The following is a 27,912-nucleotide window of genomic DNA, read 5'->3' as shown; positions in this document are numbered from 1 at the left end:
AGTCTATTGTTTATTGCAAATTTGTTGGTTGTTATACTTGTAACTGTGGTTAGATAATTTAAGCATGTAAACCTATGAAATAGTGCAAAAGGGAAGAGTATATAATTTCTGTGAAAAGAAGGTTGAATTCTTTGGAATGATTCCATAAAAGTGAATCACTAAAAAGTGGGCAGGAGTACTGTAAAAATTTGGAGAGAAAATTGTAAAAACGTGCAAGGATATCCTAATTTTTTTTTAAAGATTTGTTTGATTTATTTATTTCTCTTCCCTCCCCCCATTGTTTGCGCTCACTGTCTGCTCTCTGTGTCTCTGTTGTGGTCTGCTCATCTTTTTTTAGGGGGCACTGGGAACTGAACCTGGGACCTCCTGCTTGAGCCACATCCACTTCCCCTGATATGGTTTGACCAGTTTGTTTAGCTGTTTTTGCTTTTTTAGTTTTGATCCACTTAGAAGATTGCAACTGGAAATTGTAGATAGAAAATAAATTCTTGGTATGCTTTATACAAGAAAAATATTGGGGACAAATTCTTTCCCAAGGAAAATATTGGAACTGCTTCAGAAAGTGGGAAATTGATGCATATTTATATGTTTTAAGGTAAAGTAAATGTGTATGGTGTATACATACATTTTTTATTTCTCACTTTTGATTTACTGACCAGAGCTAGTCAAAGTCAATGCTGCTATTTTTATGACTGTAATAGTTTATGCTGTCGTGTAGTAATTAGTCAGAATCCTTGTCTCTGGAGTTACTATACACACCGACATTTTAAAAGATAAAATGAAACATAACCATTGGGAATGTAATACAGCAGAGTGCAGGTAGTTTTCTTCTGCTGCGGCTTCTTTGCTTAGTATACCATGCTAGTGGTTTGTAAGCAAGGCCCACTTCTTATTTTAAATTGGGCTTTAATATCCAGATGACATTTAAATTTAACAATGTGAACCAATATGTAAAGGAAGTTCTTTATAGTGAGAAAAATGTATGTACACACCATAAATATTTACTTTACCTTAAAACATTTTTATGCAAGTCATTTAAGGCAAGCAGGTAGAGTTGACTTCTACCTGCCTTAAGTGACTTGCATAAAAATTAAAAGAAAAAATACGTAACTACAGTCTTTTAAAGTTGATTAATTTCTTAGTGTGATTAAGCTGACAAGCTGAATTGACAAGGCATAATTTATTCTACATTCAAATAGTGATGTTATAAGTATAGTAATTCTTTTCTGAATCATTAAAGTAAGTTAATAGAAAAAAGATCAGATTTATGAAAGAAGAAAAATGAAAGTACACTTTTATGGTAGCATTTATTAGGTACTTGCTATATGCCAGGAATTGTGCTAAATTGTCTATATACTCATTTAATCTTCACCGAAACCTATGAGGAAGATGGTATTGTTCTCATTTGACAGAGTAGGAAACTGAGGTGTAGAGAAGTTACATAACTTGCCCAAAGTTACATGGTTAGTGAAACAGCACTGGGAATCAGACCCAGGTCAGTCTGAACCCCAATGTCCATACTGTCACTAGTATTTATAACTTAGTGTTTTTAATCTGAATTTCAAATATTCTTTTTTTCTCCTTCTTTCCTTCTTTCCTTCCTCCCTCCTTGTGTGTAAGCAGTTAAATTTGGAAGGAGTTCCTGGGGATACCAGCTGGGGCGTGGGGAAATAAGACACTAATACAGGTGTGTTAATGAAGAGGCTACCTGCCACTGAGGGCAGGGGAGGGTGAGGGTGAGAGAGGGATGTTGGGGGTGAAAGAATCAAACTCGGTAATTGTTTCCTCTCATTCAAGGATGGAGAAAAACTCTTACCTTTTTTCTATCTCCCTCCCATCAAAAAAGAAAACCCAAAGAAAACCAAAATGAATCTACATATCAGTAGCTAGGGAAGAGTCCTGCACAAGCCAATCTTAAAATGAAAATAGTGTGAGATATTGTATATCACATTTCCAGAAACACCTGATCCTTCTGGACCGTCTTCCCTGAGAGGGTTCGTTATGAGCACTCAACTGTGCTTGTCAGTCAGATTGCCTTACCAAAATGACACGAGATTCTATCAGCCTTTTCATCATTCCGGAGTTATCTACTCTAGCACATATTTCCCTGATAGTCAAAACTCACTCGTTATATCCTGCTGTCAGAATACAGGTAGTTGTGTGGACACCTGGGCTTTGGTGTCTATGTTCTTCATTAATATTTTTCATGGTAAATGCAGAAAAAGGTATAAATCTTTATGTTATAGACAGATTTTCTGTGCTTGACATAGGATTTCATCCTTCCATGTAATCAGAAAAATAAGATTTTTTTTCATTATAACAATGCTATAGACTGACTTTTGGAATATGGAAAACATAAAAAAGAAAGCAAAAGTCACCCATAATCCCCCTAATCAGAACTCACCATTGCCAACATTTTAGTAAATTGCTTTATAGCCTCTTATTAAGGCACTTTAAAAAAAGGTATTGCTGAAGTTGTGTTTTTAACCTTTTTTTGTCTTTATTTTTTTTAATGTTACATTAAAAAAATATGAAGTCCCCATATACCCCCACCCCCTCACCCCATTCCTCCCCACATAACAACAGCTTCCTCCATCATCATGAGACATTCATTGCATTTGGTGAATACATCTCTGAGCACCGCTGCACCTCATGGTCAATGGTCCACACCATAGCCCACACTCTCCTGCAGTCCACCCAGTGGGCCCGGGGAGGACATACAATGTCTGGTAACTCCCTGCAGCACCACCCAGGACAACTCCAACCCCCGAAAATACCCCCACATCACATCTCTTCTCCTCCCATTCCCTACCCCCAGCAGCCACCATGGCCACTTTCTCCACACCAATGCCACATTTCCTTCGATTACTAATTACAATAGTTCATGAATAGAATATCAGTAAGTCCACTCTAATCCATACTCTATTCCTCCATCCTGTGGACCCTAGAATGGCCATGTTCACTCCACATCTAATATCAAGAGGGGGCTTAGATTCCACATGGATGCTGGATGCAATTCTCCTGCTTTTAGTTGTAGGCACTCTTGGCTACCTGGTGTGGTGGTTGACCTTCTTCACCTCCATGTTAGCTGAGTGGGGTAAGTCCAATAAACCAGAGGGTAGTAGCTGCAAGTCTTTTGAGGCTCTGGGCCTGGCTATCACATGGTCAGTCCAGAGATTCATGTCCCCTGGGTATACATTGAACCCCAGCACCAACTACAGTTCTGGTAAAAGTAACAGGAGAGGCTTGTGGACAAAGATCACATCTGACATGGCACTGAACTCCATCTGCCATGACCATAGAACCTGTGGGTCTCTGCAACCCTCAGGAGAACCAGTACCTGGGGTTGCATCTACTTTTATCTGTCTCTGGGACTCTGCTGAGGTGTGCATAAGGGCAACCCCTCTGATAACCTCCTGGCTCTTTTTTTCATAGCCATATAAACTCATTTGTCCTTTCCATTTCCCGCTTTGATTCAGTTCAGAAAGCATTTTTAACTCCTGGTATTATGTGTAGACTGAGATATTCTGCTGGTCCGAGTTGACCCTTTTATTCAAGGTCATTTTCTAGTTACATCATCAGCTCGTACTTGGTAGTAATCCCTCGGCGCCAGAGAGGCTCATCCCTGGGAGTCATGTCCCACACTGCAGGGAAGACAACACATTTACATGCTGAGTTTGGCTTCAAGACTGGCCACATTTGAGCAACATGGAGGCTCTCAGGAGGTAACTCTTAGGCACCCTGCAGCTCTAGGCCTTGTTCTTATTTCAGGTGCACAGGCTTACAAGCATAGTCATTAGTATCAAGGGCTCATTGTTGGACCTTCCTTCTTTTTTGGTCTTTGTTAACTTTTTAATATAAGCATTTTCAACAAGGAAATTTTATTTCTTCCTTTTTAAAAATTCATAGTACATAAACTTCCCAACATTTACTAAAAAGAGAATAATGTGTTTAACCAATCTTATTTCATCTATAAATATTTCAGTTTATCACCAAAAGACAACTTTTAAAAAAAGAACCATACATTGTCACACCTAAAAAGTAAAAATAATTCATTAATATAATCAAATATATTCAGTCAGCATGAAAATAAAAAGAAACATCAAGCAGATTACAACTAATAGAGCAGTAGTGTAGAGATTTTTAGCTAAGAGATGATATGCAGTCTACTTAAACTCTAAAAACAGTCACAAGAAACGATAAAAGCAATAGAAGAAATTTATTTAGCTGTGCTATTTTGTGAGGATAAATATTAACATATTATTGAGCAATCTGACAGCTTGTATTTTAATAATTTTATGATTTCCTTATTCTCAGTGTTAAAATTTAAAATGCAGTGTTCATCTATACCAAAATGAATTTTTAAAAATCTCTTATGCATTTTTGAAATTGGGGGGAAAGTATGAACTTGGCATATAAAAAGACAGCAGTTTGAAATGTTCCCACAACAGTCCAGACTGTGATACATGTTATATAATTTCCTAAAGCTATAAAATCCTGAAGTGGAATAAAAATGAGATGTTAGGCATGTATTTTGTTAAATTAATAAAGCAGAGCAATTCTCTTTATTCTAAGGGTCCATTTCAGTAGCAGGAGAAATGATTTTCATGCTCAAAGGTATATAATAACTTCTGGAGAAAAAGATGTAAAAGCCTCAAAGTCTCTGAATAAATTATTTTTATTAGAATTATTGGGAGGGTGTAATGGGATTCAGGGAATAGCAAGAACTTTTAGTTGTCTGAGAGACTAAGTCTGTAAGGAATCACAGTGAAAGCTGAGGGAAAGGAGAGAAAGGAGTGCAGTTGGAGAAGCCCAGGGTCAGGAATTCTAGCCTAGTTTGAAACTTCGTTGCAAATTACTAGAGAGTCCTGAAAAAAAGAAAGGACCTGTTACTTTGTGCTGGGTAATTCGAATTTCTGGCTGTGCCATTTGGTGGCCAGGAAGCCAGGGATGAGAAGCAGGGGAGGATTTCCTCTTGGTCCAGCAGAGCTTAGACAGAGGTGTGCCTATATTTACAGAGAGGAATGAGGAATGAGGAATGAGGAAGTTGGAGAAAGGTCAGGCAGGGCAGGGTCTGCATGTGAGGGAAGTCTAGGAGGCCAAAATGCGGTTGCTACCAGGTTGGGGACCTGGAAACATGGGTGGATTGAGGAGTCACAATTTCTCTTTGGGAAACTGGGTCAGGGCAGTATTTTAGTTGAGATTCTGGGAATTCCTTTATTTCTATTCCTTGTTAATTAATCATTGCAGGTCGAGTGAACAAATTAAATGTTCATTTGTAGAATTTGAGACTTTTAATAAAGGTGGCCTCTTCTGGGCAATTCCTTTACAATGGGACATTTTAAGGTTTAGAAATTGTTGAGATATTTTACAGGTCAGATGGTTAAAACTTATGATAGTGGATAAAGCTACAACAACTAAGAGTTTTCCTCCCACCTCCCACACCTGCCCCGCACTGCCCCCCTCTCCCCAGTCGGGAGGAATATTCATGGAAGTTATTGGAATATCTAGACCAGGAGTTCTTAACCAGGGTTCTGTGAGCTTGAATTGAAATTAAAAAAAAAACATTATTCTTATGGGGACCTGTTGGTGTGGCTGTGATATATTTATTAAGTAATACAGAGTGTAGTGTGGACTTAGTAAGGGGTACATGATTGTCACCTGATTGACAAAAGGGTCCGTGGAACAAAAAAGGTTTAGAACCCCTCATCTAGACTAAAATCAACTAGAAAGAAAATGTCTTTCTTTGTTTACCTAGAAAAAAGACATTTGTAAATATTCACCCTGACTACTTTTATGGGGCAGTCATTGTTTTACTCTTGCATTATCTGGGATTTCTGTTTGTTGATGTTGAATTATTGTTGCTGTTTTTGAAGGGCTATAGAAGGGCTTTGGGGCACACACCCAGAGACACTGTGGCATTATTGAATTAAACTACATTTATCTTATCCAGATGGGGAGAGGAAATGTGAGTCTTTCTAAGTTGTTATTTCTGGCATCCTTCAGAGCAAAATTATTTAAATTTAAAATGTATAAGAAATGATACTTTAGCAACACTAATATTTATTGCAAATATATTGTATCTTACATACATTGTGGATGAAATCAGTTTGTCTCCTAGCCAAGGAGGTAACTATACTTTCCCTGGGAAAATGTTTTCTTTGGTTAAAATAACCGAATTATAAATTTTGTTCTCAATTAGCTGTGTCTTTTCAGACATGGAATGAATGCACATCCTCTGTGGCCCTAAAGTTGTTAGTTTTTGCTTTGTTAAAGAGGATTGAGATAGTAATAATCATTTTAGTAGAACTGCATTGAAGAGGTAGTGTAGATACAGGAGCACTCTACCAGCCCAGAGACCATTTATCATGAAGTTTCAGTATACAAAATCCTGAAAACCACTTAGAAGGCAGAGAAATGGTCCCTGAGCAGAGAAAATGTCCCACACGCCATTGAGTAAATGTGTATTAGACCTATAGGGAGATGTTCTGGTTTTAAATCACAATCCATTTAGTCTTGTTTAAAATATTCCAACATCACTCACTGGTTACCTAATAACAGATTAGATAGCAGATTATGGACAGCAAATTAGAATGAATGAGATTCTCTGGAAACAGGACAGTTGGTAACAAAGTACAAGAAGTGGAGTGCCTAACAAGCTGATGGGGGGAGGCAGGAAATCTATTAAACACAAATATTCAGTATGCCTGGCATTTGGAACTATTTAGTGTAGAGCAAAGGTCCATAGCCATAGACATCATTGAACGCTCCAGAGGGCACTGCTGTGATGCTGTGATACTTTTGTTCTTAATATAATAATATCTCCGAATCATCCAGAAGAGTTCAATGTATAAGACCATTGAAATCTTTCAAAATGTATTTTACATTTTTCTATTAGAAACACTTCTTAAAAGCGATTATACCTAAGGATAAACATTTCAATTTTCTGAAATATTCTCTTCTATACAACACTGCATTCCTAGATGAAGCTGAATAAATGAATTGTACCCAGAAGTGGAAAGGAGGATAAATTCATGTAATGTAATTATTGGCTACTTTTCTAATCACACTTCTCTTTGAGGATCAGTTACTTTTTTTTTCTCCCCTCCCTTTTGTGGAAGTATCTATGTATCTTATGTGTATGTGTGTTGTAACACTTTCTGCCTGTTCAAATTTGTAACTGGAAACACTCATATGACTTTTTTCCTTCATAGTGAAATCCACATGGCTTGCTCCTCCACCTCTGGAGGGACTCCTAGTTTCCTTTTGCCACCTGGAATCAATCTATTACGTCCAATTCTTGATTATAGCAAAGGCAAGGAATTTGAAGCCATTCTCTCTTTTAATTCTTAAATAGAAGCCCCTTATCTGGTGCTTGAGCCTCTTTTGCCTCCTCCTATTATTGACCCCCCCTGTCCCCCCTTTCACTCCATCTTTTATCTATTAAAATCCCTGCTCCATTATACCCTTAGCCCCAGCACCCTCCAAGTATCCCTGGATCATGGTTTTTTCCCTCCATGCTGTCCCCATATTCCACTTATCATGTGGCCACCTTGAGCAGGTTCATCCATTCTTTCATTCAACAAGTATTTTAGTGTCTGCCTCCTGCCAGGCACTCACTCAGGTGCTAGAGAGGCAGCAATGCATGAAATGGAAAAAGAGCCCTGCCTCCAAGCAGCTTATGTTCTAGGGTAGTGTAGGGGTCAGGGAGGTTGGAGTAAGCAAATAAACATCAAATAGTAGCTATATATATATATAAAATAGTAAAAAATGCTGTTGAGAAAAAGCAAGGTAAGGGTATGGAAGAGTGTGGCATGGTAGATACCTGAAAGAAGAGAATTCCCAGTTGTGGGAACAGCAAGGGGAACAGTCTGGCTGAAGCTAAGTAAGAGAAGGGGCAAAAAGGAGGAAAGGTCAGAGAGAGAGAGGTGGTCAGGGCCCAGACCAAGTAAGGCCTTGTAGCCCATTATTAAAACTTTGACCTTTACTGTGAGGTGGGAAAATATTGGTCCATTTTAAGCAGAGAAGGTACATGATTTGGATTATTTTTTTAAAGGAGCATTTTGGTACTGTATGAAGAATACACTGAAGAGAGGCAAAGGGTGAGGGCAGGGAAATTAGCTGAGGGGCACTTGAAATAACCCAGATAAGAAAGGATGGTGGCTTGGACCAACCAGCAGGGTGAGAAGGGGTTGGATTCTAGAATATACTTAGAAGATACAGCCAACACAATTTGCTGATAGATTTAATATAGGGATGAGAGAAATAGAGGCTTTCTCCCATATTCAGAGGTACTACATGTCTGAGTGGCCTGGCTAGAATTCCCTAATCTACCCATTGCCACCTTCAAATCAAACTGTTACTTTTTCACTTTCATAGGAAAATAAAACAAAACCGCCCTTTTTAAAATGTCGCACCCTTTGCCTTTTTTTTTGTATAGAATGTTTATTTTTTTCCATGAAACACCCAAAGTTTAGGTCAGTGGGAAATAATTTTAATCAAAGAACCATACATTTTCTTCCCATGAACCCTGCTTTGTATTAGGAGATATCATTGTGATCCATTTCACTACTAGTAAAATATTACAAAATATTTACAAGAAAATATTTAAAATAGCTCAAACACAAAAGCCAGAATGGGGTGAAATAAACCATTTCCTCAGATATTTCTGCTGCAGTGCCTACAGCACACAAGAGAGGAGAGTGAAAATAAGTAGGTAACTAAGATCCCCCTGGTCACATGTTTCAAAAGAATTCAAGGAGAAAAAAATAGGATGGAAATGGTGATATGAAAGGGAATGGATGTTAGCAGCGCTGCTTCAATAATGAATTTATTCTGATGAAATACCCTCTCTTATATGCAGTAAATTCTGACCAAGGCTCAACTTTAGGATATTCTTTGCACTGAAATTAGAAAATACCCTGAGAGTGGAAGTAGCCTTTCACCTATCCTTAATAAGAGACTCTTTCTCCATGAACCACTGACGTGAACAGAAGCCTGTAATGGCATCAAAGGCTGACACAGTAGCCTTTTTCATGAAAGCTTCATATATATCATCCTTAGTTTGCACTGAGACAGGAAGAGAAGGATCAGATTTGGGGGCTGCATTGGCAAGAGGCACAGCAGGATCATCCTCTAATTTTCTTGGGGAGTAGCAGTAGCCCCTTTTTTCTCCCCATGTACCCTCAGTGTATTGGGCACAAATCGGTAATCTCTGTCTCGGGATTGGTCATCTGTGGCTTTCTTCTTAATGGTGACTGCACTAGTATCATCTACCTTGGATTGCTGAATTAAATTGAGTGGGGCACTTAAAACACCTGGGTTTGGCAAGGGAGCTGGTGGGAAAAGCCCAGGTGGGGTAGGTCCAAGTAGAGGCACCAAAAGTGGGCACATCATACCAGGATAAGGGGGAGGGATATCTGGAAGTGGAGAGGGCAGTAGCCTTGGGTACAGGTCCCTGAGGAGGAGGGCCAAGAGGCAGACCTGGAGGTAGACCTGGGGGACGGCCAGGGGATTGGCCTGGTGGCCTAGGAAGAAAGCCCGTAGGTGGTCCAGGTGGCCGTAAAGGTGGTGCAGGTTATGGTCCAAGAGAAGGGGTCTAGTATGGGAGGTACTTGTATCTGAGAAGGAGGAACAGACTGTGGAGGAGCCAGCTACTGTGAAGAAGCTGTGGATGTGTCATCAGAAGGAGGTTCTTCTTTATGCTGTTCTTGTGATTGTTTTCTGCTATAGAATCATCAGATCATCTTCATCATCATTCTCTGAAAATTCCACTACTTCTCATCCCTCCTCTGGGATTTCCTGACATTCAAAGCATAATTACTTGAAAAGGGGGGTGGACTTGGCCCAGTGGTTAGGGTGTCCGTCTACCACGTGGGAGGTCTGCGGTTCAAACCCTGGGCCTCTTGACCCGTGTGGAGCTGGCCCATGCGCAGTGCTGATGCGTGCAAGGAGTGCCATGCCACACAGGGGTGTCCCCCACGTAGGGGAGCCCCACGAGCAAGGAGTGTACCCTGCAAGGAGTGCACCCATAAGGATCGTCACCCAGCGTGAAAGAAAGTGCAGCCTGCACAGGAATGGCACCGCACATACGGAGAGCTGACACAACAAGATGACGCAACAAAAAGAAACAAAGATTCCCGTGCCGCTGACAACAACAGAAGCAGACAAAGAAGATGCAGCAAATAGACACAGTGAACAGACAACCGGGGCTGAGGGGAAATAAATAAATAAAATCTTAAAAACAAAATAAAAAAAAAAAAAACAAAAAAAACCAAAGCTCCATTGCATGAAAAGGAGTCAGTTCCTTCATGTTCTTCTTTCCTTCCTTGATTTTCCAGGCATGTCTGCAAATTGTACACCCAGACCTGGTTTTTTCCTTCATTGTTGTCTGTCATCATGGGGCACAAATTCATCCCCCTTACTTTCTCCATCTGATCTGTCAGTGTCACTGTCATCAGTACTATCATCATTCCTACCCTGATCCATGTCCTCAGGATAGCCGTCATCCTCACTGGTGTTGCAAACATCATCGTCATGACCTCACTGAGCAAATTCAGGGCTATATAACATATCTTCATCTCGCCTATGAGGAAAAAGATCTAGAACAAAGCCCACCTTGTGGCCATAATCTTCAAGACTTGAGGAGGAGTTGGACTGGGCAAGGACTAGGAAGTTTCCTGCCAGGGGGCAAATATGGAACACCATGTCCGAGAAGAGGAAGTGGAGAAACTGCCTGAGTTGGAAGTCCATAGACTGACATCTTCTTAGGGATGGAAGGTAGCTAGGCACCAGGAAGTGGAATGTCCTAGATGAAGATGTTGGAAGGAGCATGAGGCATATCTAGCAAAGGAATATTGTCAACTTGCATATGCCGAGCATTCTTGACAGCGTCAAAGTATTGACTAAGTTGAGCCCTCTTCTGTTCATATTCTGCTTCTAACTTTCTTAATTCTTTGTAAATATCTGGATTCTCTTTCTCATAGAGTTGTAGAATACATTCAGATTTCATGCAGTTTATTAGGTTTGTGTTTTAGCACCTTCTCATTTAACAGTGACTGTTGCATGGGTTAAACTCTATCCAGTTTCTCCATCTCCTGGATAATCTGCTTGGGATCCTTTAACTTCAAAACTGCAGCTTGTATCATCATGTGCTGTTCTTTTGTTGTTCTTTCTTAATTTTTTTTTATTAGTCAAGTTAAACTGTATTTGTGCTTCAAAATTGAAATCCAAACACACTGACAACTTTGTAGGTAATCCACTCACTCAAAAGTTTTTCCAGACAGAACATTTGTTTCTAACACTTCCCCCAGCAGAGAACAGTCATGTTAGTTAATCTCAAATTACAATCACCATGGTCCTGCCTGAACCAAAGACTGCCCCCCAGCTCGCCTAGTTTGGGGTGTTCTTAGTTATACCCTTATAATTGCCAAAGATTTTCTGAGACAATCTTATTCCTTGTCTACTTCTGAAAATGAGGGACAAAGGAGCTCTTAAATGATCCTCCATTTTAGAAAGATGGTAAGTTATTAGCAATTGGCAGCAGAGGCAGAACCATGCTGGTCTTGTCTGGCATCACTGGGAAGCAACAATTCCCCTTGGAGTCTGTTCCATTTAATCCCTTATGAAGCCTGGACCTCTTTACCATCATAGGGCAAAACCCACAAGCCTCAGAACAGATTACTTTCCTTCAGTCGAGATTTTCAGACAGGGCTAACTAAACATCATAGGCTTTTTGTTCTTCTTTAATTCTCTTTTCCAGCATTCTTTCAGGCCTGGTCTGATGTGGTTCATAATTTTTCCACTTTTGGCGGATGATACAGCTCTCCATCCCATATTTAAAATCTGTATTGTTTACTTGTTCATTACACACACACACACACTTACATACACACACTTCTGCTGAGTTCCCAGGACGGCTAGAAGTGGGGTATGGGCGATTGCTGGCCTCTTCTATTTCATAGGGGTCTTCACCTCGGCTCCTTGGTCAGTCCCTCTGCCACTGCCATCTTGAAACTTCCCCCTTTGCCCTTTTAAATCCTCTTTGTCTGTCATTCTCTGCTTCAAGCTCACATGTATTGTGAACTTTGGCATCTGACTCAACCCATATCATCTCCACACCTGCTATTACTCTGGGAGATTTCAAAATCCTTTCTGATTTTGCAATAGCCTTATTAAGTTTCTTGTCTGATTCAACTTTCATCATCTCTAGAGATAACACTGTAACCACCTACCTGCTTTCATGGCCACTTTCTTGAATTTACCACCTGGAAATGTGCTAAGAAGAAATACTTAGGGAAACGGACTTTGGCCCAGTGGTTAGGGCGTCCGTCTACCATATGGGAGGTCCGCGGTTCAAACCCCAGGCCTCCTTGACCCGTGTGGAGCTGGTCCATGCGCAGCGCTGATGCGTGCAAGGAGTGCCGTGCCACGCAAGGGTGTCCCCCGCGTGGGGGAGCCCCACGTGCAAGGAGTGCGCCCGTGAGGAGAGCCGCCCAGCGTGAAAAGAAAGAGCAGCCTGCCCAGGAATGGCGCCGCCCACACTTCCCGTGCCGCTGACGACAACAGAAGCGGACAAAGAAACAAGACGCAGCAAATAGACACCAAGAACAGACAACCAGGGGAGGGGGGGAAATTAAATAAATAAATAAATCTTTAAAAAAAAAAAAAAAAAAAGAAATACTTAGCTCTAATATCTCATTTTCAAACCATAAATGGGATGATTAGCCTCTGGCTTTTAAGGTCTCTTGCATCCTCCTACTCTTCGCCCTCAGAGAGACCTCAGTTTCCCTTTGGTGTGTTAGTTCTCTATTGCCTTCACTTCCATATTAATCTGGCAAAGCCCTAATCCCAAATTAATCCTGCAGTTGTCCTTATCAGTACCTATATCCAGGCAGCTGAACAGTATTGGGGAAAATTGAGTAAAACAGTGAATTGACAGCCATTCTTAGTTCCCAGCCTCAGCTGAACAAACCCTGACCAGCATCACTTCATCCTCTCACGCAGTGACTCTCAACTGTGGATGCATAACAGAATCATCGGGGAACTTTAAAAGATCCCAATGTCCAAGCTGCATTACAGGCCAACTAAATCATAAATTTTGAGGGTGGGGCCCAAGTATCAGTAATTCTTGAAGTACTCCATGTAATTCCAACATGCAACCAAGATTTATCCTTTTTTAAAAACAAAACAAAACAAAAAAAAGTATCCTTGTTCTTGAAGAATTTTCATTTTCTATCTCCCTGAAAAGCTCTCCCATATACTGGCTATTCCCCCTCCTATCTAACCCCAATCTATAAATCCTCAGCAACTGACCTTACCTCTTCCTTTGCTAGAACAATGAAAGCATTTTTGTGAATCCTCTTAATTTTTTTGTCCCCATTTAATCGACAAGTCATTTAATTAGTATCTAATTTTTGCCAGGCACTGTGCTAGACACTGGGCTTAGAGTGAACAAGACAGATATAGTTCTTGCCTTTCTGGAGCTTCAGTCTAGTGCAGCATACAGACAGGTAATTAGGCAAATTAGGCCAAACAGGAGTAATATTTATCGGAAAATTAGGCAATCCTAATGGTAAGTGCTTTGGTGAGACAATAAGGTATTGGAGAACATAGGAAGGGCCCTAATCCAGATTTGGATACTAGAGAAGACTTCTTTCTTCTTAGAAACTTATCTACATCATATCTTCCATTCTCCCCATCTGGGAGAATAAAAGGTCATCCCTGTTCCACAGAAGAAGGGCACTGCCTTCTAGGGCTCTGTTTTCAATTCCTTCTCATTTTCTCCTCTGGATCTTCATTGGTTGGTTCCCCTTGTGGGTCATTGCTTTCTCTCTATTACTTCTTCCTCTCACTATAAAAATACTCAAGGTTTTACTATACTAAAAGTGGTAATCATTCATTTTGCACCTGCCTCTTCTATTCTTTACAACCAGGCATCTTGAAAGGAGCCTGTTCAATGTCTGTTACTTACTGTTTTAGTTCCCTAGGCTGCTTAAAGCAATATACCATGAAATGGTTTGGTTTGGTAGAATCTGGGAAAAAGTCCAAATCAAGGCATCGTCCAAGCGATGCTTTCTTCCCAAAGACTGGCTGCCAGTGATCCTTGGGTCCTCTGCCACATTGCAAGACACATGGTGGCATCTACTGGACTCTCCCTTCTCTTCCAGGTTTCCCTGCCTTCAGCTTCTTGCTTCTGTGACTTTCTTTCTCTTTGTCTATAGTCATCCCATTTATAAAGGACTCCAGTAAGAGGGTTAAGATCCATCCTGAATGAAGTGGGTCACACCTTAACTGAATAGCCGCATCAAAAGATCCTAGTTACAGTGGTTCCACATGCACCCACAGGAATGGATTAACTTTAAGAACGTGCTTTTCTGAGGTATATACGGTTTCAAGCTGCCACACCTACTTTCATGTTTTGGCTTCTACCTTACCACTCTACTTTATTTGTCCCTCCCAAGGTCACAGGGACTTCTAGTTTGGCTCAGTTCAGTGGAAACTATTTATACCTAACACAGTGGACCTCTCTGATGCATTTGACTGTATTCATCCCTATCTCCTTCTTCAGAGTTTTTCCAAGTCTATGTGCACTCAGTTCTCCTCATTTCTTTATGAGTCTTCCTTTTCCATCTTCCTTGTGAGAGTCCCTCCCTCAGCCTACTCCTTAAATGATATAATACCAAGTTTTAAATCCAAGGGTTTGACCATTGCTTCTATTCTTCTCATTCATCCATTGTTGTGATTTAAATCACCATCAATGTGAACACTTCCAAAATCTGTATCTTCAGCCCTGAAGTTTCTCCCAAGGACCTGCTAGATATCTCTATCTGAAAGTCCCACAAGCTTGTCACACTTTAATGTATTAATTCCCTGCCCTCAAGCCTCTTCCTTCTTCTGTGTTCCTTGTCTCACTGCCATCCATATAGTTACCTAAACCAAATGAGAAACTGGTATAATGCTACTCTGTCCCTTTATTCTATGTAATGATTCTCCAAGCCCTTCCTGTATTGCCTCATAAATATTTCTTTAATTTCTGTACTTACCAAGCTATCTTTGCCCTTATTGAGGCCTTTTATCATTTCTCGTAGGGATTCCTGTAATTATTTCTCATCAGTATGATTCCATTTCAATCCTATTTGGCCTCCCTGCCCTTAGACTCACCTCCTCAGATTCACCCTTTCACAACTGGGTCACAGGTTTTGTGCTGACAGGGTGCTTCTTGGAGTCACCTTGGGGGAGGTGAGAGTGGTAGTGTCCTGTCAGACCTCTGTTTGAGCTCATTCACATACTGCGCTTCTGCATAATATTTCAAAATTCTGCATGTTTCACTTTTGAAAGCTTTACATTGCTCATGTCCCATTGTTCCTCATTTGCACTCCTGCAGTACATTTGCCCATCCTATTACCCAAATTACCCATTTCCTATCATTTACTAAGAAGTAGCTCAGATTTCATCTTTTTAAAAAATTTATTTTTTAATTGTCTTTTTTTAAAGATACATAGATCACAAAAAATGTCACGTAAAAAAATGTGAGGTTCCCATATACCCCACACCCCAACCCCCCACCAGATTTCACACCTTATCATTCACATCTTTATTCATTTATTCATTGATATTTATTAGACATCTGCATTGTCCCATGGAACCAACTTCCCACAAGGAGGAAGATGAAAATATAGTCAAGTGCATTAGGACAGTACTCCTAAAACTGTCAGTGGTGATAGACAAATTATTTGTTTCTGCTCTATTATGAAACAATAAGCATCCTGTTATACATAATTAACATGCCATTTGCACCACGTATGACAGACAAGTTCAGTAACATCCAAATTGGTCTATACCTTGTTCAATAAATATCTCATATTTAGGGAAGTAGATTTGGCTCAACGGATAGAGCGTCCACCTACCACATGGAGGTCCAGGGTTCAAACCCAGGGCCTCCTGACCCATGTAATGAGCTGGGCCATGCACAGCGCTGATGCGCGCAAGGAGTGTCATGCCATGCAGGAGTGTCCCCTGTGTAGGGGAGCCCCACATGCAAGGAGCGCGTCCTGTAAGGAGAGCCGCCCAGCGTAAGAAAAGTGCAGCCTGCTCAGAAGTGGTGCTGCACACACGGAGAGCTGATGCAGCAAGATGACACAACAAAAAGAGACAAAGATTCCCAGTACTGCTGACAAGAATACAAGCAGACACAGACGAACAAAACAGTGAATGGACACAGAGAGCAGACAACCGGGTGGGGGGCGGGGGGCAGGGAGGGGAAGGGGAGAGAAATAAAATAAATAAATATTTTTAAACAAAATCTCATATTTAGATATCATGGCAATGTCCAATTGTTATACACATTCTAAAATGCTTATACTCTTTTTCTGGATTTACCTTGTGCCAGATAGGTAATGAACAGTTTGTACATCAGCACCAGTACACAGATCACTCTTGAGTAGTAGCATTGCATTTAGAAGGTTTGCTGTATATGCCATGACAGAAAAGGAGACATCGTACATCAGAAGCTCAGAAGAAACTAGACAGTTTGCCTGGGTAGTTGAGCTGTAAGGGGAACAGAAAACTAGTTAGAGGATGGTGGAATCTTAGAAAATGAGATATGGTTACCAACCAGGAAGGCAAATGTTTTTAGTTATGAGGTGAAACTGGAGCATAGAGAGGGAAGATAGAGCACCTTGGAATTGCTAAGACTAAGTATAGCAGGAGCTGTGGACGGGACCTACTAAAGGCAAGAGGTGAAGCTGGAGAGGTAGGTGGCATTGAGATTATTCATTCAGTGAATACTTTTTTGAGAGTCACCTAATTTTCCAGGCCCTTCCTAGGCCTTGGGGTCAGAAGCCAGGCAGAGACAGTTTTTACCTTAATAGAACTTAGAATCAAGGAAGGGTTGTAAGGATAGCCAAGGAATTAGACTTACACTGTACACAGTCTTTAAAGGACTTTAAGGTGGAGCATGGAATGATCATTTTAAGCCTTAGAAAGATGACTCTGGTGGCATTATGGAAAAAGGATGGCTGTTGACTCAGTAAAGTTGGTTAAGAGGCAGTTGTGATAGTAGGTAAAAGATAAGAGCAGGGGAGTAGCAGCTGGGGATTTGGGGAGATGGTGGGAGTGAGGGGAGAGAAAGGTAATTTTTGGAAAAATATTTTTAAGTTGTATCACCCACAGGTCTTGTGGTCAATGGAGTCTTAAGGATGACTTTGCAATTTCTGACTTGAGATTAGATTGGTGGTGTAATTCATCAGGAGAGGGTATAATAGAAGGGGAGGGTTTGGAGGAGTCTTAGGATGCCACGTTGGTTAGGTACCTCTGCTCTGTGCTCCTGTAGTGCTTTGTGCTAACGTCCATCATCGAATTGTCTGATGAATTCATGTCCTTGCCTTTCCTTTTAAACCTTGAGAATGTGTGGCCATTTTTTATCCCCAACACATAGCACAGCTCAACAATAGTGGTTGAACTGAACAGAAAAAGAGTGTATTACTTTTCTTTTTTATTTATTTCTCTCCCCTTCCCCTCCTCCCCCCATTGTCTGCTCTCTGTGTCCATTTACTGTGTGTTCTTCTGTGTCCACTTGCATTCTTGTCAACAGCACCGGGAATCTGTGTTTCTTTTTGTTGTGTCATCTTGCTGCGTTAGCTCTCTGTGTGTGCGGCACCATTCCTGGGCAGGCTGCACTTTCTTTCATGTGGGGTGGCTCTCCTTATTGGACACACTCCTTGTGCATGGGGCTCCCCATGCGGGGGACACCCCTGCATGGCACAGCACTCCTTGTGCACATCAGCACTGTGCATGGGCCAGCTCACCACATGGGTCAGGAGGCTCTGGGTTTGAACCCTGGACCTCCCATGTGGTTGGCGGATGCTCTATCCGTTGAGCCAAATCTGCTTCCCATGTATTACTTTTATACTGCTGCCATAACAAATTACCATACACCTAGAGTCTTAGCACAGATTTATTATCTCACACAGTTCTGTACGTCAGGAGTCCAAGTTGGCTCAGCTGGTTTCTCTGCTGTGTTTCGCAAGGCCAAAATCAAGGTGTTTCCACATTTGCTCTCTGCAGGCTACGACATCTGCTGGCTTATGGCATCTACTTGTTTCAGCATCTGCTTGTTGCGGCAGGTGTGGCATCTGCTTGTCTTCTTTAGGAGGCACCAGGACCCAAACCTGGGACCTCCCATGTGGTAGGTGGGCGACCAACTGGTTGAGCCACACCCATTTCTTTTGAGGTGGGTTTAGAGGGGAAAGGGACATTATTTTGCCTTCCGAACAGTAATTATCCATAAAGACATGTAAGGATTCTGATCATGGTCCTTAAACAAGTATACATACTAACACCTTCTGTTTGTACAGAAAAACACAGAGAGACCATTGTCAGAAGGAAGTGGGAACAGAGGTAGATCCCAGCCCTTCAGCTTTCTTCTAGCCATCCATCCATCCATCCATCCATCCCATCTATTCTTCTACTCAGCTAGTCATTGATTCACTCCTTCATAAACATTTCTATACCTGTTTTGTTTTGAATATTCCTAGATTGGGAAATAAGGAAGAGAGAGAGCTACAGAAATAAAGAAGCCCTGATTTCTGTCAGCTCATTTTTAGCACATGGAGGTCTAGGCAAAATTTTTAAAAAATTACCTGTCTCTTGACGAGTTTGTCTTCTGTTGATATTTTCTTTTCTACTTTTAGTATTCTGTAGCTTTAAGCCCTCTACCAAGTCATCATTAAGTGTGTGTAATTATGATATTTACTGCTTGGTTCATTCCCTTTTATGTGGGACCATTAAGTTAGGAAACATTAATAAACATATATTATTTTCATTACATTTTTAAAACTTTTTTCAAATAAGTAATCAACATTACCAAATTCTTATTTTTCCTGAGGTATTCTGTGCATATTCAAGGATGTATTTGTCCTGTACCTGACAAAATTATATATTTTGGTGACTCTTCCATAGCTGTATAGGTAAGGCTACTTCATTCTTTTTTAGAAGTGCATACTATTCTATGGTTTGAATCTACCAATTTATCAACAAGTTTTCTATTGGTGAATGTTTGGATTATTTTCACTTCTTTTCCTATTAAAATATTTTTGTAGTAAAAAATCTTATACTTAAACTTTTCACACAGGTGTGTATATATATATATATAAACTTTGATAGTTGCAATAGATATTGCCAATATCCCACAGAAGTTCATATTCCTATCATCATTGTACAAGAGTGCTGGTTTCTCTACATCTTGGCCAACATAGCATGTTATCAAACTTTATGATCTTTGCCAATGTGATAGGTACAAATGGTATTTCACTCTAATTTTAATTTGCATTTATCACATTCTTATGCAAGGTTGGGCATCTTTTTGTATCTTTTAGAGCTATTTGTAATTCATTTTCTGTAAACCATGTGTTCATATCTTATCCATTTTTTTTTCTATAAGGTTCTTTGCTTTTTTTCATATTAATTTTTAGAAAGTCTTTATATTTTAGGGACTTTCCTTCCAGGATTTCATTTTATCTTACTGACCCAAATCTGTTATGTAAAGCCCTTAGACCATGTGATACTAAGATTAACCATGCAATTAATCCTAACAATACCCTTGTGAGGGGTGTGTGTTACCCCCATTTGTAGGCAGGAAATACAGTTTCAAATTTTCCATGCCTCATATCATAGAGCAAGTTTGCAGAGTTTAGATTCAGATTCTAGCATTGTGATTAGTATTATCCCACAACATTCTCGGATATGCCCAGGTGTGCCCAAGATGTCTGTTTACTCAGCTGACTTGGGATAAAAGTACTGTAACTTCTAGACTATCACATAACTCTGTTTCATCTTTGCTTTAGCAAGCCTAAGGCTTTCATCATTTTTTTATTTTTTTTTATTTTTTTTTATTGACTTTGTAATAATATTACATCAAAAATATATATGTGAGGTCCCATTCAACCCCACTCCCCCACCCCCCCTCTCCCCCCCAAAACACTCGTTCCCATCATCATGACACATCCATTGGATTTGGTAAGTACATCTTTGGGCGCCTCTGCACCTCATAGTCAATGGTCCACATCATGGCCCATACTCTCCCCCATTCCATCCAGTGGGCCCTGTGGCTTTCATCATTTTTACTCCCTGTTTTTAATGAATGACTTTAAGTTCTCAGAGCTGATGACGAATTAAGGTTATCTGATTTCACTTTAGACAGTGTTAAAAGAAAAATAAAATACTCATCACTGTTATGTGGGTTTAGGAACTAGATTTAGATGTTTCCTTAAGTTCTTTCCCAGATGTATGATTCTAAATAGACATTTTTTGCCTTGCTAGCATTTTCCATAGATTTATGTTTCCATTAAGAGGGAGTGAACATAACATTTAAAGAATGAAAAGTATTTTCATGTGGGTTATTTAGAGAGAAACATGCTAGAAATTCGTTAATCTGATTAAAAATCTCATTTATTAGGGGAAGTCATGTAGGCTGGTTATTGTGTAATATAATAGTAGTCTTGATTGCAGTTTGTTACATTACCTTGTGAGCATATGCTTAAAAACACCCCTAGTTAAAATTCTGTGTGCCTTTAATTTAAGGCTATCAGTTGACATACCCTGCAGTGTTCTCTAACAGTTTCCTAACTATTAGCTATACTGAAGTCCATTTGATATTTTTCAAGGGATAAGGATTTTAGGGGAAGAAAATGGAGAAAGTCTTCAGCTCTGAATGTTCTGCTTGCTTTTCAGAATCATTGTTTGTATCAAGGTAAAGTCTTGCCTGCTTCTCTTGAAAGACATGTGTGGGACAGCCTTAAGCTGGCTGATTTGGTTACCTTGTTGCATCACTCATTTAATGTTGGTGGGAAGGAGTACAATCTTAGGGCCTGATGAGTTGATGTAAGGAGGCCCGTCCTGCCCAAGAAACTGGTTTATAAACTAGAATCCCAAGTCATTAATTTTAAATTAATCACATGTATAGACAAATCCAAGATTGAGCAAATGCTATCATGCCCAGGATATCCTGGTCTAAATAAGAAGTTTATTTGGTAAAATTAAAGCAAAAGGACATGACTAATGTTGTTTCCCTCTCTAGAGATGTCTGTCTTTTAAAACCTTCAGTCACAACTCCCTATGAGGCAGTGCTAGACAAACTTTGCTGAGTTCTTTTCTAACTGTGTGTATTAGTCAGTAAAAGGGGTGCTGATATAAAATACCAGAAATCTGCTGGGTGTTATAAAGGATATTTATTTGGGGTAGAGCTTACAGATACCAGGCCATAAAGCATAAGTTACTTCACTCACCAAGATGAAGATGGAGCAAGATGGCTGCCGACATCTGCGAGGGTTCAGTCTTCCTGGGTTCCTACGTTCCTGGGGCTTGCTTTTCTTTGGGTTCAAGGTTCCTTCCTTCCCGGGGCTAGCTTCTCTTTCCTCTGTGAGCTTACTTCCTGGCGCTCTAGTTTAAGTCTTCAGCATCAAACTCGAACATCAAAATTTCAATATCAGAAACCCGCAACTATGTTCTTTGCCATGCCTTTTATCTGTAAGTCCCCACCCACCAAGGGGTGGGAACTGCGTGGGGACTTAATGCCCTAATCATAACTCAATCATGCCCAGGTACAGATCAGATTATAAATATAATCCAATATTTCTTCTTAGAATTCATCAATTTTATCAAACTGCTACACTGTGCTTTCCAGATATTGAGAGGGCCTCTACCTTTCAGTTTGCATTTCTTAAGTATGTGTGTGTATATGTGTATATATGTAATTTTATATATATATAAAATTATTAAACAAGTTGTGGGCTTACAAAACAATCCTGCATAACATGCAGAATTCCCACACATTACTCCTCTACCAACACCTTGCGTTTTTGTAGAACATTTGTTAAAGATTATGAATGAGCATCATCAAAATATTACTACTATAACCTATAGCTTACATTTGGTCTATTTTCCCATACACCCCACTATTATTAACACTATGTGTTAGTATTATACGTTTGTTATATAGTTCATGAGAGAATGCTCTCATATTTATACCATTAACCACAGTCCATCATCCCCCACATGGTTTAATGTGTTACACAGTCCCATGCCTTGTAAATCCATCCAAAGTATATACTCAGTAGTTCTCAGTTTAATTGCATAGTTTTGCTGTCATTGCCTCAGTAAATTTTTGAATGTTTTCCTTAGTCCAAAAGAAAAAATCCCATATCACCCTAATATTGACCCTTAGCATTGATATATTAATATTTTATGAATAACTTCTTCGACACTGATACAAGAATATTACAATATTGCTGTTCACCATAATCCATAAGTTTCATCAGTTTTATTTTTACCATCTTGTAACAGTGATATACATTTGTTCTAGTTCGTAGAACATTCTTGTATCTATACTATTAACCACAATCCTCACCTGCCTTTGTCATTGTAGTTTCGATTTGCATTTCCCTAATAATCAGTGATATTGAATATTTTTTTCATGTGATTTTTTTTGTCATTTGTATTTCCTCTTTGGAAAATGTCTATTTAAGTCTTTTTGCCCATTTTCAAGTTGGATTGCTGGCCCTTTTATTGTTGAGTTGTCATCGAGCATAGAAATCAAACCCTTATTGAATATGTGGTTTCCAAATACTTTCTCCCACTGAGTAGTCTGTGGGAAAAGTCCTTTGAATCACAGAAGTGTTTAAGTTTGAGGAGGTCTCATTAATCCATTTTTTCTTTTGTTGCTTATGTTTTTGGTGTAAGGTTTAGGAAACCACCACCTACCACCAGGGCTTGAAGATGTTTTCCTATATTTTCTTCTAGAAGTTTCATTGTTCCAGCTTTTATGTTTTGGTCTTTGATCCATTTTGAGTTAATTTTTGTACAAGGTGTGAGATAGGAGTCCTCTTTCTTTTAGCTATGGATCCAGTTCTCTTGGCACCATTCGTTGAATAGACTGTGTTGCCCCAGCTGGGTGGGTTTAACAGGCTAGTCAAAAATCACTTGGTCATAGATGTGAGGGTCTGTTTCTGAATCATCAATTTGGTTCCATCAGTCTTTTATCTCTCTCTCTCTCTCTCTCTCTCTGTCTTTATCTATCTATCTACTATCTATTTCTCTCCCCTTCCCCCCCACCCCGGTTGTTTGTTCTCTGTGTCTATTTGCTGCATCGTCTTTGTCCGCTTCTGTTGTTGTCAGTGGCACGGGAATCTGTGTTTCTTTTGGTTGCCTCATCTTGCTGTGTCAGCTCTCCATGTGTGCGGCGCCATTCTTGGGCAGGCTGCACTTTCTTTCACGCTGGGCGGCTCTCCTTACGGGGCGCACTCCTTGCACATGGGGCTCCCCTACTCGGGGGACACCCCTGCGTGGCAGGGCACTCCTTGTGCGCATCAGCACTGTGCATGGGCCAGCTGCACACGGGTCAAGGAGGCCCGGGGTTTGAACCGTGGACCTCCCGTGTGGTAGACGGATGCCCTAACCACTGGGCCAAGTCCACCGCCCCATCAGTCTTTATATCTATCTTTATGCAAGTACCATGCTAATTTTTACTACCGTAGCTAGGTAATATGATTTAAAGTCTGGAAGAGAGAACCCTCTAACTTCAATGGCAAATTGCTTGTCTCCATTGTCTCAGGAAATTGAGGTAACACTTGATTTCAGGGGATGTGCCTGTGAGTTGCTTAGCAGACCTTGCTGCTGCCTTACTTTTGAACCTCTTGGTTAAGTTATGAAAGCAGATGAACGGCTTTCACCTGAGGCATGCAGTAGCTAAGTTCCATGGCAGGAAGTGTTTTTCTTACATACACAGTGGTCATGATAGACTTGCTTGGGCTTTATTGTAATTTCATGATTGCTTCAGTGTTTTCGCCTGAGAGCCAAGTATCTAAGAGAAAGAATGTGACACGGACCCTTTGGCATGTTCATTATTCAACCCCAAGCTATCTGAGTAATTTTAGGGGCTGCTTCTCCTCCTTATAGATCCTTATCTGTAACAACGCCCTCTGAAGTTTTCTAGTCCCCATTTCCACAGACAAAAACAATGTAATAAGAACAAAGTTAAACAATTGAAAATTTTGAATTGGGAGGGGGACAAATACCTTACTGAAAAAAAAAAAAAGAGGAGGTTTTATTTATTTATTTTTAGTAAGCTACAGTTTACTAGATTGTAGGGACTGGTGGGAAGTATATTTGGATTGGGAGAGTGGAGTCAGATATTGGAGCTGAGAATTTGGGAGTTAATGCAATTTATAATAAGGAGTCATTGTAGGTTCTTGAGAAAGGGCAAAAGATGATAAAAGTGGTATTTCAGGATGAGTTTTATTTCTAGTAATAAGATTAACCCCACTCATGGATTTAAGGAAAATAAGAGTGGAGGCAGGCCCAGATGCAGCAATCCAGGTATGAAGTGAGGTTGGTCTTCTTGTTAGCAGGGAGAATGAGGGAACAGTTCCTATCTAAGAAAACTCTGTTACCAGCTCACAGGTTAAAAAATAAAAGCTGTTCCCAATGTTCTGGATGTGAAAAAAGTCAACTCATTAATTGCTAAAGAGGAGTTGGGTGAAGAAGCCAATTGGTAGAAGGTACAAGTTGAGCAAGATGAGTTCCTTTTGGGATTAGGTAGGTTTCCTGTGACAGTGAAACACCGAAGTTAAACTCTTTATTGGCATTTGGAAATAGGGGACTCTGACTGGCCTGGGCAAAGGGTTAGAATTCAGCAGATAGATTTGGCTGCCATTACCATCAGGAGGATATCTGCATTGGAGTGAGTAGATAAAAAGGAAAAGAAAGTTCCAAGGCTAGATGGGAGACACTCCCTTGGCAGGGGTATGGAAAAAAGAACCTGCTGAAAAAACCTCTTAAAGGCTGCCTAGTGGAAAGGTATGAGGCCAGTAGGGAGAGCGTTTCTTAAAGCCAAAGCCAGGAAGCAAGGAGAGGCCAGCAATGTGGGAATCAGGATAGACAGGAACCTAGGGAGGGCAGCTGATGTAGCTCAAGCGATTGGGCTCCCGCCTACCATATGGGAGGTCCAGGGTTCGATTTCCAAGGCCTCCTGGTGAAGGCAAGCTGGCCTGTGAGGTGAGCTGACCCACACAGAGTGCTGGCCTGAGTGGAGAGCTGGTGCAACCAGATGATACAATAAAAAGAGACACAGGAGAGACAATAAGAGATACAGCAGAGCAGCAAGCTGAGGTAGCGCAAGAGATTGAGCACCTCTCTCCCATTCCAGAAGGCCCCAGGATCGGTTCCTCGTGCTACCTAAAGAGAAGACAAGCAGACATAGAAGAATACACAGCAAATGGACACAGAGAACAGAAAACGAGAAGAGAGGGAGAGAAATAAAAAAGTAAATATATCTTAAAAACAAAAAACAAACTTAGGGAAAGCCTTTGAGTTTAACACGAAGGAGGTCACTAACCTTTGTGTACAGCTTTGGCAAGAGAGGCTCCCTTTACCAAGTGAGATACCTATCAGAGGACAGTCATGTCCTTCATCAGGCACCTCTCAGAGATGCTGAGAATTCTTACTGTGATGACTCTCAGTATGTCAGGTCTACTCAGAATAATCTCTCTCCCTTATTTCATTATCATGCCTATTCCTTATTTTTTCCATTTAGGTTTTAGCAACTTGTCTGCTCCAGCCTACCCACGGGCTTGTCACTATTATTGATTTACCTGCATAAGTTTTGATCAGTTAAACTTTTTCCTATCACAACGCGTTTTCTCATGGCATTATCTATGGCAATGCAGTCACAATTTTGTGAATGAATTGCATATTTGAAAGTGGATAAAATGGAAAATTTTAGGTTGTATATAATTTGCCGTAAAAATAAACAAGCCATAGAATGTACAATACAATGAGTGAACCCCAAGGTAATCTACGGGCTACAGTTAATCATATAACTATAAAATACTGTTTCATCAATTTTAACAAAGGTATAGCACTAGGGCAAAATGTTAATAATAGGGAAAACTCTGTGTGTAAGTGTGGCGTAAGGGTACTCTGTACATTCTGCATGATTTTTCTGTAAATCAACTACTCTAATAAAAATATTGTTTAAAAAATATGCTAAGTAAGTTTGGCTCTCTGTTATCAAACTTATCAGCAAGGATCCCATTGTTACTTTATGCTCTTTCTTCTCAATGTAAGTTTTTGCTTTTTATATTTCTAATTTTTATTTTTGTCTAGGACTTGTCTTAGATTAAGGTTCAGACTAGGTAAATAGAGATGAATTCTCAGTGGAGAGTAAAGAAGGAGAGCTAGGGTCAAGGAGTTAGGAAAGGTAGGATGACAGTGGAGACTTGGAGTAGGTATTTTACAGAATTAGTGGAAATGGTTTGTATTGCTACTATCCTTAAAACCATAGCTTGGCCTTTTAAGAACCCCACAAATAATGTTAGAGTAAGAGATTTAAGATTGACACACCTAATATGAGTATGATTCAAGGTTATATTCCTAAGTTTTCCTTGGAGGAATCACAAACTACAATTTTGTAGAAATCTGTAAATGTCGCTTCTCCCTAGATGGGAAAAAAAATAAAAGAATAAAGGTGAAATCTTTTGCAGTTTCAATGGTGCAATTTAGTGATGGGGCTGTTGTTCTGTATAGTGATATATTATCTGAGATAATAAACTCTATCAGAAAGAAATTCCAGATGACAAAAGACTAATGCTCCTGTATCTTCAGCTATTTGGATATCACACACTTGGGAATTTGTTTAGTGATAAATATCCCTGTAGTAAGCTGTTTTGGAAAGCTGCCATTAGTCCTTAATTACTCTGGAGATCTTGTAATTTATTTGTGCCCAATATGATTTTTAAGATGTTCTTTTACTTTAGAAAAACATTAGTTATATGCTGGATTTATGTTTAGTAAATTAGTGATATTACAGTAAACAAAGGGAGAGGAAACATTTTTCCAAGCAGTTTGACTAATTAAGAATGCATCAGATTTTGGCAGTGTTATATCCTTCTACTTACTGTGCAGGAGGAAAATCACATAGAATTTTCAGGGAATTTATACTAGCAATAATGAAGCATATATTTCTGGCTAATCCCATCTGTAGCAGTACTGAATTTTGGCACCTTTTTGTATTTTGGCAAGAAAACCTCAAAGCTGAAACTAGACTGGACAGTAAAGCCCAAAATGAAGATAAAGGTTGATTTGCCTTTGTGTGTTATCCACGTCCCAGTTTTCAGTTTCTAATCTTTATTCCTGGTAATTCATTATTCATTAGCCTTTTTAACAAAGTGTAGTGAGACAGTAGAAGAGAGGTAAACCCCAAATTAATCCTGCAGGACTCAAGACATATGAATTATTTTAGAAAGACACTGAACTGATAAAGAGAAATTTAGAATGCCTGGTACTCTAATTTTTAACTTTTGCTATTAAACTTTCAGGTCTACCTTCAAGCAATCTGGATTTGGTTAAATGGTCATTTAACACATAAAACACAACTAATTTTATTCTTAACTTAAAAGAAAAAGGAACAGCTGACCTTCAGTGATAATACATTTCTTAGGTTTTTCTAGGATCAAATCCCTTTAAAGAAAATCTTTTGAGAAGATAAGTACAGCCTTTCATTAAAGGGCAAGAGTACAAATAGAATATAACTAAACATAAAGCTGAGAAGTTGACCTTGTTATATGAGTTTTTTACAGGTGAATATGTCTTATTTACTTATGCCATCTAACGTATATTTGAAACGGAGAAAATTAGGCCTTCTTGCTTGCAAGTTCAGCAAAAGGTGGTCATCAACTATGATTTCCTTTATTGCTTGATTAATACCACAGATATTTGTTCCTTATCTTACCTCTCCTGAGTCAGTACTGTGGCAAGATACAAATTTGCATAAGACACCCTCCACACCTGTATCACAAGAATTTTCAGTATTTTAGGTGAGGTCAGACATGTCCAGAAATAAAATAAAATGTAGTATGA

The 27,912-nt window shown here is 39.8% G+C and overlaps 1 protein-coding gene and 1 pseudogene across 2 annotated transcripts in view; one reads left to right on the top strand and one right to left on the bottom strand.

Moving 5' to 3' along the window:
- Positions 1-27,912, top strand: part of ELOVL7 (ELOVL fatty acid elongase 7) — a 102,346-nt gene that overhangs the window by 6,546 nt on the left and 67,888 nt on the right. The window lies entirely within an intron of this gene.
- The window catches only part of LOC101415260 (WW domain-binding protein 11-like), a 37,073-nt pseudogene continuing 18,102 nt past the window's right edge, over positions 8,942-27,912 (bottom strand).

This window comes from Dasypus novemcinctus, chromosome 2 (genome assembly GCF_030445035.2).
Source record: "Dasypus novemcinctus isolate mDasNov1 chromosome 2, mDasNov1.1.hap2, whole genome shotgun sequence".
Taxonomy (NCBI): Eukaryota; Metazoa; Chordata; class Mammalia; order Cingulata; family Dasypodidae; genus Dasypus; species Dasypus novemcinctus.
Note: the sequence above shows the minus strand (reverse complement) of the source record. Positions and strands in the feature narration are given on the sequence as shown.